Below are 13,410 nucleotides of genomic sequence, written 5' to 3'. Positions count from 1 at the left end.
AAAGGGTTGTGATTTATCGATGAGTTGTGACTTTTCCAAAGAGTTGTGACTTTTTCAATAAGTTGTGACTTTTCCAACAGGTTGTGACTTCTTGAAAAGGTCAAGACTTTTCAAATAAGACACAAAAAAACACTTGTTCACACTACTCTTTGTTGGCTATAAATAAAGGGGTTTCCTCTCATTATTCAACCACAATTTTTTTTAATCTACTCTTCTTCTTCTTGCATTTTAAATTTTTTCATGTGATTTATTATCGATGAGTGGGTTTGAAGTTTAGCGGAATACGAGATACCACTATTTTGATGAAATAAATTGTTCTATCATAAGAGATTATATTCTTTAACCTCGAGTACTTGAAGAAAATAATTCTGATGATATAATAATTTTTTTTCTTAATATATACATTAGTATGTAATGTATCAATATATGAAGTTAACATGATGTAGTCTAAATTCATTTGTTTTTTTTTTTAACAATTTCTCTTGTGATGTAGATATATGCTTCTGAAGATCTTTTCCAAAAATTATTAAACTTCTCAAGATTAGAGAATTGTCACGATTTATTTTTTGATGCTCAATACAAAAGAATAACTTTATTTATCAATGTTACTTATGTGATTTAGATTGTCAGGAAGTTTGCATCAAAATTATTATTACTATATAAACATTTCCCTTTTGTTTTATTGATTTACTATTTCTTAATATTTATGTATTTTCAACAAAGAAAAGTTTATATGACTTGTAATAACGCCAGTTGAAATTTTTATTAGTTTAATTTTTATTGTAGTCTAAATTCATTTGTTTTTGTTAACAATTTCTCTTGTGATGGTATGTTATATATGCTTCTGAATATCTTTTAACAAAATTATTAAACTTCTCAAGAGTTAGAGAATTGTCACAATTCATTTTTTTATTCCCAAGACAAAAGAATGACTTTGTTTATCAATACTACTTATGTGATTTAGAATGTCAGAAAGTTTGCTTCAAAATATTTATTACTATATAAACATTGTCCTTTTGTTTTACTGATTTAGTTTTTTTTTCATATTTAAGTATTTTCAACGAAAAAAACTCATATGATTTGTAATAGTGCCAGTTGAAGTTTGTGTAAGTTTAAATTTTATTGTAGTATAAATTCATTTGTTTTTGTTAATTGAACCCCATCAAATTGAAATAAATATATACACGATTGCATTTAACTAAGTAGGCGTTTGGCCATGCGATATCATATCACGATATGATGTCGTGAGATGAAATCAGCGTTTGGACATGCGATTTTACGCTGATTTCATCTCATGATTCCATATCATGAGAGGTGATATCATATTTTCCAAAAACCGTGATATGGAATCACCATGTGATTTCATATCATGATTTGAGATATTTTAATACAATAATTGATCCATGAGTTTATATTTTGTTAAAACCCCACATTTATATCTACTAACCATTTGTTTCATATGTAAATAAAATTTATAATCACATCATTACTTTTTAAAATTTATTATTCTCACCAATATAAAATTTATTATCACTTTAAATTTGGTGAATATAAATGATAAAGTAGAAATTCATTTGGTGAATATAAATGAGAACAAAGGGAGTAATACTTGTTTGATTTTTCATAATAAAAAAAAACATCTTAATCTTATGACTAAGCATAATATTGATAAAAGACAATTTTCATTGGCGGTGCCGCACTTTCTTAATCTTAGTATTTGCAAAATGTTCGTTCACATGACTGAAGGATATCAAGTCCAATTGATTGAGGACTTAGGAAAATTTGATCAATTAGTTATTAATATTTAGTCAAGTGGACTAGTTATAATTTTTTTGATTAAATTTTATTAGAAGTGTTTTTGACTCAAACTTGTGGTAACTTTTTAAAATTTCGTTATTCAATAATATTTAACTATTGATTTTTCTTGTAAATAGTTAGAAGTTAGTGATGTTTGTTAATTTTTATCTTAGTGCATTTAACTTCTAAGTTAATATTTACTCACTAATGTATGTTTTTTTTCTACTTTATAGGTTATTTGTAAGAGTAGTTGAGAGATATGAACATATCAAGTACAATTTATGTTCAATTTTTTTTAATTAAATTAAAGTTAGATGAAACAATTATTTAACTGAAGAACAAATAACTTTGTAATAATTTATTATGCGATTTTATAATTTTTGTTTATTTGATAAGATTGAATAAACAATTGGGGCTATTTTAATAGTTTTACAACTTATGGGATTTTTATGTTTATGAGAAAATATACAACACAAAAATTCCATATCGCATGTCCAAACAAACCTTCAATTTCATCTCATGATTCCATATCATGATACCATATCGCATGGCCAAACGGGCCCTAATAAAAGTTTTCATTGGCCATCTTCATAGGTTCGTGTGAATAGAATATATATATGATGATCCATATTGAACATTAACAATAGAATCTGCCATATCATTTTGTACAAAACTTATTATTCAAATCATCGCTTAAATTTTCTAAATTGATAATCACGTGCAACGCACGTGTCGAAAAACTAGTTACCTTAAAAGCATGAACTCCCTAACTTGAATATTAAATTACTATTATACCCCCAACTTAAAACATTCAATTCAGTATATATTCTATAATTTATATCGTATTTTTTTATTTGTTCTATATTATATTAAAAGTTTACACCTTTTCACATTGATTGGTAATGACTTTTTCAAAGGTTTGTGTGTTTTTTATAGAGTTGTGACTTTTTCGATGAGTTATGACATTTTCAAAAAGTTGCGAATTTTTTGAAGGGTTGTGACTTATTGATAAGGCACTATAAATACCTTTTGATACTATCATTTGTTGTCTATAAATAGAGAGGTTTTCTCACACTTTTAAAGTACGAATTTCATAAGTTTTCTATTCTTCTTCATAAAACAAAGAAGATAGTAAGAGTTGTTCAATTATGCAATTACAATATTTTGTGTGAATAAACTAGATAAATCAACAAAAGTAGATGCAACAAGGAGAATGTAATAACTCAACTTCAAACAAGAAGACTATCTAGATAATTAATATATACTCATTTTCATAGTCATAAATATACTTATGCAACTTCTCCTTTATAAGAAGTCTAATGATTTTCCGTTGCACAAACTACAGCTTGGTGTTCAAGCTGTGTAAGTCTCAAACTGTTGGAGAAAAATAATTTGATCAAAAATTTATTTGAAGAGTCCAAACTAGTTTTAATAGGTATTCCTAGAGTTTTTGGCTAAAAACATCCTTAAACTATACTCTCAATTTAAACTATATCCTTAAATTATCCTTTTTAACAAAAAACTTCCTCCAAGTATTTAAAACTTAACAACTTTCATCCCTCTATTTAAATTTATCAAAAAATTAGCAAATTCCACACAAAAACATATGCAATTCATACTATTCTCATAGAAAAAATCTACAATATTATTACCGGTTGGAAAAGCATCCAAAAAAATTTTAAAAAATTGAGACTCATGACTGTTAAAAAAACAATGTTAGGACGGTGTGAGTCTACGAGGAGATATGATCTTTACTTCTCTTTTACCAATTAAATGAAGTTGAAGCTTAATTTCACACCATCTTCACCTTGCAAAGTCAAAATGTCGTTAGATCAATAATTTTTTGGGGCAAATTAATAATTGAAGTGATCAAGATTCAGCTAATTTTGATCTCTAGTACTCAAGTTTCGTTTTCCATTATTAGAAGTAAAAGTCTTCAATCAACACCACTTTTTGCAGATTAAATGAAAAAAAAATATTTCCATTGATAATTCTTTGATATCAAATCAAATGAAAAATAAATAAAAATAAAATTGCTAATTAAAGGAAGACAATGCAAAACGTTGTTACTAAAAAAAATTATAATATTTTTTTAGATGTATGTCGAATGAACAAAATTGGTTTATTGGGGTGATTTAGGGAGTTTAATTTGTTGAGAGTAGTGTGCACCGTACATGTTGTGAAGAATTTGTTAGTTTTTGACAATTTTTAACAAAAGGATGAAAGTTGTCAAATTTTAAATAATTGAGGGATATTTTCTGTTAAGAAAAATAATTTAAGGATGTAGTTTAAGTTGAGGGTATAGTTTAAGGATGTTTTTTTCCAAAAACCTAGACTCGATATTCCTATGTGTCTAATTTATTTGTTGTACTTTTATTTTTATTCAGTTTAATATAAAAGAAAAAATTCATGAGGGGTGGCGGCGCATCTTTAAGACCGCAAAGTTAAAAGACATTTTGATATATAATACATATCCTTAAATTAAAAGTCTTCTTTATTTTTTGAAATTTCATGTCAAGTTAAAATTCGACAAATCTATATCCCTTTGTAGTCTATAAATAGAAAGTTTTTCTCACACTTTTCCACAAAGTTAAAATACATTTTGATATATAATACATATCCTTAAATTAAAAGTCTTCTTTATTTTTTGAAATTTCATGTCAAGTTAAATTCGACAAATCTATATCCCTTTGTAGTCTATAAATAGAAAGTTTTTCTCACACTTTTCCACAAAGTTTAAAGACATTTTGATATATAATACATATCCTTAAATTAAAAGTCTTCTTTATTTTTTGAAATTTCATGTCAAGTTCAAATTCGACAAATCTATATCCCTTTGTAGTCTATAAATAGAAAGTTTTTCTCACACTTTTAAACTACGAATTTTGTAAGTTTTATGTTCTTCTTCTTAAAACAAGAAAGATTGTGAGAGTTGTTTAGTTATGCAATTACAATATTTTGTGGGTAAACTAGACACATCAACAAAAATTGATGCAACAAGGAGAATGAAATAACTCAACTTTAAACAAGAAGACTATCCATTTTCCTAGCCATAAATATACTTTTGCAGCACCTTTTACTTGATAAGAAGTTCAATGATTTTCTGTTGCACAAACTACAACTTGGTGTTCAAGTTGTGTAAGTCTCAAACTTTTGGAGAAAAATGATTCGATCAATAACTTGTTTGAAGAGTTGAAACAAGATTTAATAGGTACTCCTCCATTTTCAATTTATTTGTTGTACTTTTATTTTTTATTCAGTTTAACATAGAATGTTCTTTTTTCTTGGGGGTGTGGTGACACTTCTTTAAGACCACAAAGTTAAAAGACATTTTTATATATTCTACATGTCCTTGAATTAAAAGTTTTTTAAAAATAAAATATAATTTCAAGTTAAATTAAAATTAGACAAATCTATATATATCTTTTTTATCTATCTATACTACCTTAAAAGAATGAACTACCTAACTTAAATGTTAAATTATTATAATACTCCAAACATAAAACACCAAATTTAGTATATCTTCTATATTTTGTATTGTATATATTATATTATATTATATTATATTAAAAGCAGACACCTTTTCACATTGAAGGGTTGTGCTATTTTCAAAGAGTTATAACTCTTTCGATGAATTGTGACATTTTCGAATGGTTGTGACTTTTCTACAGGATTGCGACTTTTGCGAAGAGTTGTGACTTTTCTGAATGGTTATGACTTTTTCATAGAGTTATGATTTATTCGATGGGTGTGACCTTTTTGAAAGATTGTTACTTTTCTAAAGGGTTGTGACTTTTTTAGCACAATAAGCATTTTTTCATAAACTACCCTTTTGTCTAAAAAAAAGTGGGGTTTCCTCAAAAATTTTAACTACAGATTTTTAAAGTTTTTCATCATTCTTCTTCTTCTTAAAACACAATATTTAGTATATCTTCTATATTTTATATCATATTTATATTATATTATATTATATTATATTATATTATATTATATTATATTATATGAAATTAAAAGAATACATCATTTCACATTGAATGGTTATGATTTTTTCAAAAGAATTGTGATTTTTCTGATGAGTTGTGACCTTTCTTAGGGGTTGTGACTTTTATGATATGCTCATAATACCCTATGTTAACTATAAATGGAGGGGTTTTCTTACATTTTAAAACTATGATTTTTTATGTTTTCTATTCTTCTCTTAAGCTCAGTTAAATTTGAACACTCCCTAACATGAATGTTAAGTTAATATAACAATCCAATTAAAACCATCCAATTTAGTATATCTTATATATTTTATATCAATTTTATTTATATTATATTACATTAAAAGTAAGAACTCCAACAATACAATAATAACTAAGTAGCGCACTATGGGTAGGGAGAACAAAGTATATTTAAGAGGTGTAGCTAAGAGATTTTTAGAGGTGATAAGGTAAAAGTACCTCCCTAGACTATGACCAAAATGTCAGGGATGTACCTTAGCTAAACTAAGGTCCTATTACCCCCACCTCGAACCCATTTTTTTGTAATTTTGTGCACCTTTTTTGCTTACGTAGCATCTCTCACGCGCCTCAACTCTGTGGAGTCACACGATGTGCCATGTTACCCAAAATGTGCACAAAATTATAAAAAAAAATGAGTTTTTGGGGGGGGGGGGTGTAATAGGACCTTAGTTTAGTTAAGGTGTGTCGTTGGGATTTCAGTCATAGTTTAGGGGGGTACTTGTGCCTTATCCCATTTTAAGAGTGAGTAACTTTCAGTAGTAATCATAAGAAAGTTTACACCCACTATTCATAGAAACTTTTAGTACGTGGTTTGATATTCACGTGCGTCAAAACTAATATATATATANATATATATATATATATATATATATATATATATATATATATATATATATAGTTTTTCTAATACAAATTCATGGCTTAAGATATCACCCATGAAGTGTGTGATGAGGTTTAGAAAGAAGGAAAAACTTAGACCTAGGTTCATTGGCTCGTTTGAGCCTTTGAGGTCTTGGAGCGGATTAGAGAGGTGGCCTATAAGTTGGCCTTGCAAACTAGATCGTCTATTGTTCATGTTGTTTTCCTTGTTTCCATGCTTCTAAAGTATGTACCTGATGAGTTCCATGTGATTTCGCTTAATTCAGTGCTTTTGGATCTGGATTTGGCATTGAGGAGGAGAATATATATTGGATTGGCAGGTTTGAAAGCTAAGGACTAAGGATATAGATTATGTTAAAGTTCAATGGAAGCACCACCAGATTGGAGAGGCTACTTAGGAGATCGAGTCTGATATGCTTTTCAGATATTCTCAACTTCTCGAAGCTTCAGGTATTTTCCCTTATTTTATGTTTGAGGACAAACATGAATTTTAGTGAAAGATTATGTAATAACCCTGAAGGTCATTTTGGAATTTCTTGAAAAAAATACTATTTTATCCCTCTCAATTGTTACCATGGGTTATGTTTTATCAGTATATGAGGTTAGATTTGAACCTGATCGAAAAGTTGGGATTTTTGAAGGTTTTGGAATCTTGGAAGCCCTTAAGTTAATATAAGTGATTTTAGTTAGCATCTGTTGCTACAAGTCTGAAAATGAAATTATATCAGTTTCATTAGCTCTAAAATGCATACTTTGATCTAGTGGTGTGGTCGTTTTTAGTTCCAAAGATTTTATGTGGATTTGAGCCCATGAGTTGAATGTTTAGTTGAATTTAGGCTAAGGTTTGACTTTGGTCAACTTTCAGTGTTCGGGCATTCAAATTTGATTTTCGTTGATTCTATTGGATTCAAGAGGTAGTTTAAAGACTAGGTAACACCTTGGTTCAGTTTCTAGGGGTTCCGATGGTGTTTTGATTTTTTTAGTGGAAATTAGTTAGTTATGGGTTATACAGGTGTTGGGTCAAGGAGACCTCGACTCCGTGTTCTGATGGTTCAAATGGGTTAAGAATGTCAAATTAAGTAGGGTAGCTTATTTAGTTTGTGCACACAAGATTCCGAATGAATCCCGAGGGTCTATTAAGAGAATTTCGAATCTTGATGTTTTGTTGTCACTGTTGTTATCTGTTGTCTGATGATTTCCTTATCACAATCGTATGGACTTCTACTGTGATATATCGCATATGTCGAAATTTGGGATTGACCTAATTCCTTCTTCATGATCGCATAGAACAAAGTACATGAGAAGAATTTAATTCTCCAAAATGTGATTCTTTTCCAGTACTCCATTTTTGAACCTTAAGAACTCAAGTTAGGCAATTTCAAAGGAGATTTTTGAGATCAAATGTTTAGGTAAGTGATTTTAACTTCAACCCTTCATTATCCATTTATTATTTCATGATTTTTAGCATAAAAAATATCTATTTCAAATTCAAAATTAGGAGATTTTCTCATGAATTTGGGTTTTAGTAAATTGGACTTTGGATTATGATTTCTAACTCGTTTTTCGATATATTTTGCGTGTGAGTTCCTAATTCCTTGAGTAGCGCGTTGTTCTATAAAAATTATAGAATTACCCTTAGCCCTCGGGTTTGACCTTTTAGGTTGATTCGGATCCAAATTTTAAAATCAACATTATGAGTATCATTATTCGTATTTTCTCATGAAGATTTTGTATTTGATTAGATTGTGTGGATTCTGAGGCTCGTCATAATGGAAATGCTCAAGTCCTGATTTGATTTATTCACTTTAAGGCAAGTGGACCTTTTTTACTCTTTTACAAAGTGGGTTGGGCCTTCTTTGATGTGTCTTAATGATTGCTAGTCATGGGGAATGATGGGGTGTATGTGTGATTAAGGTAGAGAGTTCCCACCCGAACACTAGAGTCAAGCATGTAAGGTTAATTACACTTGTTGAACTATTATTATGTATTATGATCATGGGTGGCCTTGGATGACTAGTATGATTCCTTATTGATGATATGCTCGGGATTGATGCAGTTAATTTATTGATGTGAACTTTTTATCCTCTCATTATGCATATGATCATGTCTATTTGGATTGGTGCTGAAACTTTGATATAAAATGACACTATGCGAAATTGATGAAAAGAAAGATAAAGAGGATATGATTTCGAGGGACGTTCCTGTAACACCTTAGAAGTGCCTAGCACAGATGAAATCAGGAAAGTGTAGAAAATTGTTGAAGTCTGCAAATTTTGGTGTTTATGAATGTGGTTTACGGGTTGTATAATGAATCACAACTCGTAGGAACCATCTATGGTTGAGACTTAAGATTTCTGGAATTTGGACTCAGTGATTACAAGTGGGTTTACGGGCAGTACTATGTTCTACGGGTCATAGACTCCTCTCGTGAAAGAACTTCTGAAAGTTGGAAAGTTGATTTGAACAGGACGAAGGGTATTATGGGTCGTGGTTAAGTCTACAGGTTGTGGATAGTCTTCATAGACCAAGACATGACATCAAGATATGTCATCAATGCTTTTGAATATTTTTCTAAAAGTATGTTTTGATTAGTATGATACCCGGAATAACATCAACAATCGTGGATCAATTTTCTTATAAAAACAAGGTTCACTAGTAATTTGGATGTTTGGTATGACATATATGATTATGGGCAGTGTTTTTAGGAGCTATCAATTATGTCAGTTGGGAGTAGTACTTAACACTAGCTGAAGTACCTCCCACGTTTCTAAATCCAGATTTTGTATGACCTTGTACTATGTATTTTTAGATCAGTTCGCCAGAGTTCATGTTATATTTAATTGGTCATTGTGTTAGCATGTTTTTAGACTTATCATATCTAAATATCATGTTTTTACACATTTCCTCATACTCAATACATTTCAAGTACTGACCGCATACTTTTGTTCCTATATGGTTTGATAATATAGGTTTAGGCGTTCATCATTCGAGTCATGATTAGTATAGGTTTTGATTAGCTAAAACCAATATTAATGAGTCCTCATCTCCTCGAAGATCCCAACTATGATTTCATTTCTGTCATTACATTCAGTTTTCAGACTTGTTAAGTTATCTAGGGGTTTGTCCTAGAAAATTATTATGATTAGAGGCTTTTAGACAGTCAGTTTTGATTTATGCTTGTGCCTTTGTATCAAATTATCTTTATGATATGATAATGATTTAAGACTTATCCACTTTCTAGTTTATTCAATAATGTATGGTATCTTAGTGTCATGTCATGCCATGTGGTTAGTTTGGGATCACTCATGGCTCTAGAAACCGTGTTACATCTAAGGGGTAGTCTTGAGGTGTTACGTGCCTCATGTCAGGAATGATATAATGCGATTTTGAGAATCATGTCCCATACTTGAATGATACATAGATGTAATTTTGAGGGACATGCCTAGCAACGAAGTAGGTGCATAGACTGATGTCCCCCATGGGTTCCGACTGAATAATGAGCAATATGTGTATCGGTAGGACAAACATGCATCATTCTCTATGATGTTTACATTGTATTGCACCTCATTATCACTGATTTATATCTATCTATGAGTGAATTGTTATTACCATGGTTATTGAATTGGAAAAATTGTAATGGTATTGTTGAGAATCTGATGGTGTAGCTTATTTGATGGGTTATTTGCATTGCGTATATCATTTGTTGCTATTGAAATTGCTAGGATGGGCTAAATTCTGATTTTTGTGCAGGTTGTAGTGTTTGGAGGTTTGAATGGTGTCAGGGTTGAGGGTGTTCAACACCACTTTGTTTAGGGCTAGCTGGAGATACTTGTAGAGTACCATTGTTGTTTTGATACTCACTTCCTTGTTTTTCTACACTTGTGTAGGTTACGAGCCTGACTTTTCCTAATCATTCTCTCGCATCAGTGTCTGAGGCTTGCACTTAGGAGTACGTGAGGTAGCTGCTAGTTGCTCCACCAGACATCACTTATCCTTATTTTATGTCTTATTTCTATTCTAGATATGGATAGATTCAGACTTGTACTTTCATCGAATTTGTATTATTATCTAGTGTATTATACACATGACACCAGATATTGGGGAAGGTTATGTTTATATTAAGGATTCTGTGATATGTTGTTCTTAGTTCCTTGTTTCCTCTCTTATTTCTGCATTTACCCTTATAGAAGGTTGGTAGGCTGACCGGTCTTAGTGGGATAAGACAGGTGCTATCACAACCAGTTTTTGGGTTACTGTTAGAACTGGTAACTTGACAATTTCATTAGTTGCATCTTAGCATGTTGACCTTATGTATGTGATAAAGAATAAGACAAGTAGTTGTAATGTTTGCATGATGAGTCTTGAGTCTAGAAGTTGTGCTTGAATATGTAAATCTTAGATCATGATTAAACTGTCTATGTGAATCAGAGTTTTTGAGTAACCTTGGCTAACTGGCACTGATGTGTTATTAGGTTTGTAGAGGATATGATGAGTTTTTCAAGGACGAACACAAGCTCCAAGTGAGGGATGATGATCTGAGATGCATTTACACATTCAAAAATCATGTTTTACCCATTGTTTTATGTTAAAAGAAAAGACTATTTTTCAAAAATCAATTTAACTTTTAAGAAAAATTAACTCTTGAAAGAGTCGCCACTAATTTTTTTTAAAGAAATTAAGAAACTTAACTTTAAGACTTTAAATAGATTTAAGCAAAAAAGTTTAGAGAAAAAGGGTTTGGGGTTCTTATTTACACTTCAAGAAGGTTTTTAAGACATTTGAAGTGTCCGCTAATACACAATTTTCCTACGACTTGAAAGTAACTTATTTGACTAATTCTTTGGGAAATAACACTTAACGATAATTAAGACATTTAAAAACCCTTTGAAAAGAAATTAGCTTAAGACACTAGAAATAATTTAGAAAAAAGAAAGTTCAATAAAAATGACTAGGTAAAGAAAGGTAATTTGAGCAAAAATATATCTTTACGACAACAATGATTTATCTTAAGGAATTTAATTAGATTAAACTAAAAAAATAAAGTTAGAGTTAAACAAGAAATAATTAAATACAATGATAAAGGGAGAAGAAGATCATAAACTTGGATCCTTGCCCAAATTTCAAACTATTGGGCTGGCAGGCCCAAGTTTGTTCCTCATGTCCTAATTCTAAGTAACTCAGTCTTTTCAGACCATTTGTTGCATTTTGTTTTGGGCCTGACCCATTTCTGATTTTTGTATACCAACTATATACTGGTCGTATATCAGTGTATGTCAGATGTATATAGTATCAGCTTAATTTCCTATATATTTGCTTCCATTTGACCATTTTCAGCTTCCGAGACCTGATTTTGCCAAGGCTGACTCAAGAGGATGTTGAGTTTCAACCCAAATCAAGATTCAAGGGACAAAGGGGAGTCCAATGGACTCAATCTAAGGGAGTTCATGCATAAAAAAATGATAAGGATTAGAAAATAAAAATATACTATTTAAACTACCATTTCAAAGTTGCACATCCAGAATCTAAACATACTAAAAAATGTCTCTTTGACGTAGGAACATAATCAAAAGAAGTGAAAATGACAAATATTGAAACAATGAGCATATTCATACAATTTATTGAAAACCATAAGGAGAAACTTTCCCAAATTAATCACTTATTTAAAGAAAAAAACAATATTCAAATTAGTGGCTACTGATCTCTAAACTAAAAGGGTATAAAAAATGAGACAGAGGAAAGGATACATTATCACATTCTAGAATCTTATTTTTAAAGAGGACATATTATTAATCAATTATGCTTAAAAGATGACAATTGCACAACAAACAACCGTATTCAGACTACTCTACAGGGACTGTTTTCTAGAATGAAGGCATAATTCAAAATAAATTCAAGTAATTGACATATACACTAAGTCATGCTTTAGAATGAATTGCAAATAGAATAGAGAGGTATCAATAGAGTAGTGATACAAAAATAGAGCAAACAAATAGATACATTGAAACTTAAATGAATACAAAACTCAACAGGCGTGATTCGTGAACTAGAGACATATTACCATCTACAACCTAAACCCGAGTCAAAATCAGATCATATTTCAGGTTAAACAGAACAAGAACAGATTTCGGATCAAATCATAGAAGAAAAGAGCATAGGTTTAAACACAAGTTGAGACAAACATCATTCTACGTATTCAAAACCTCAAATGAGTCAAACTAGTAATTGTAAACAACTTTCAGAAACCATATCCAATCATATAGCAGAAAATTGTACGATGTATTCCCCATTACAAAGTGATAAAATTGAAAACAAATGACATCTAAACAAAGTTGTGAAGAAACAGAACCACACTCGAAATTATCGATAAACAAAATCTACACAAAACATCTGAACTATGAGTAACATACTGAAACAAAACATAAAAGAAAGAGATATTACCTTTTTCTGGGCAGCGAGACTAGGACGGATGAGCAAGAGCGAGGGGAGCCTCCACCAAGAAGCAAGGAAGAGACACCAAATCATCTTAGAGAGAGATCTTGACTAAGCTTCTGAGTATCGAAAACATTGAGATTCTCGAAAAGGAATTTTCTTTGTTCTATGATGAAAATTCCTTGCGGTTCTTTGTAGTAAAAAAATTGTCTCTTAGAGGGTCCCAGCCGCCTCTAAAACAGTGAGGAGATAGAGGTATTTATAGGGGGAGATTGGGATTGGAAAGGGAGAAAACAGGTGG

At 30.5% G+C, this 13,410-nt stretch overlaps 1 protein-coding gene across 1 annotated transcript in view; it reads left to right on the top strand.

Annotated features, from left to right (window-relative positions):
* The window catches only part of LOC125876682 (WD-40 repeat-containing protein MSI4-like), a 1,104,907-nt gene that overhangs the window by 415,764 nt on the left and 675,733 nt on the right, over positions 1 to 13,410 (top strand). The window lies entirely within an intron of this gene.

The sequence above is a fragment of the Solanum stenotomum genome, chromosome 9, assembly GCF_019186545.1.
Source record: "Solanum stenotomum isolate F172 chromosome 9, ASM1918654v1, whole genome shotgun sequence".
NCBI classification, from domain to species: domain Eukaryota; kingdom Viridiplantae; phylum Streptophyta; class Magnoliopsida; order Solanales; family Solanaceae; genus Solanum; species Solanum stenotomum.
This window is presented reverse-complemented; position numbering and strand designations above follow the sequence as displayed.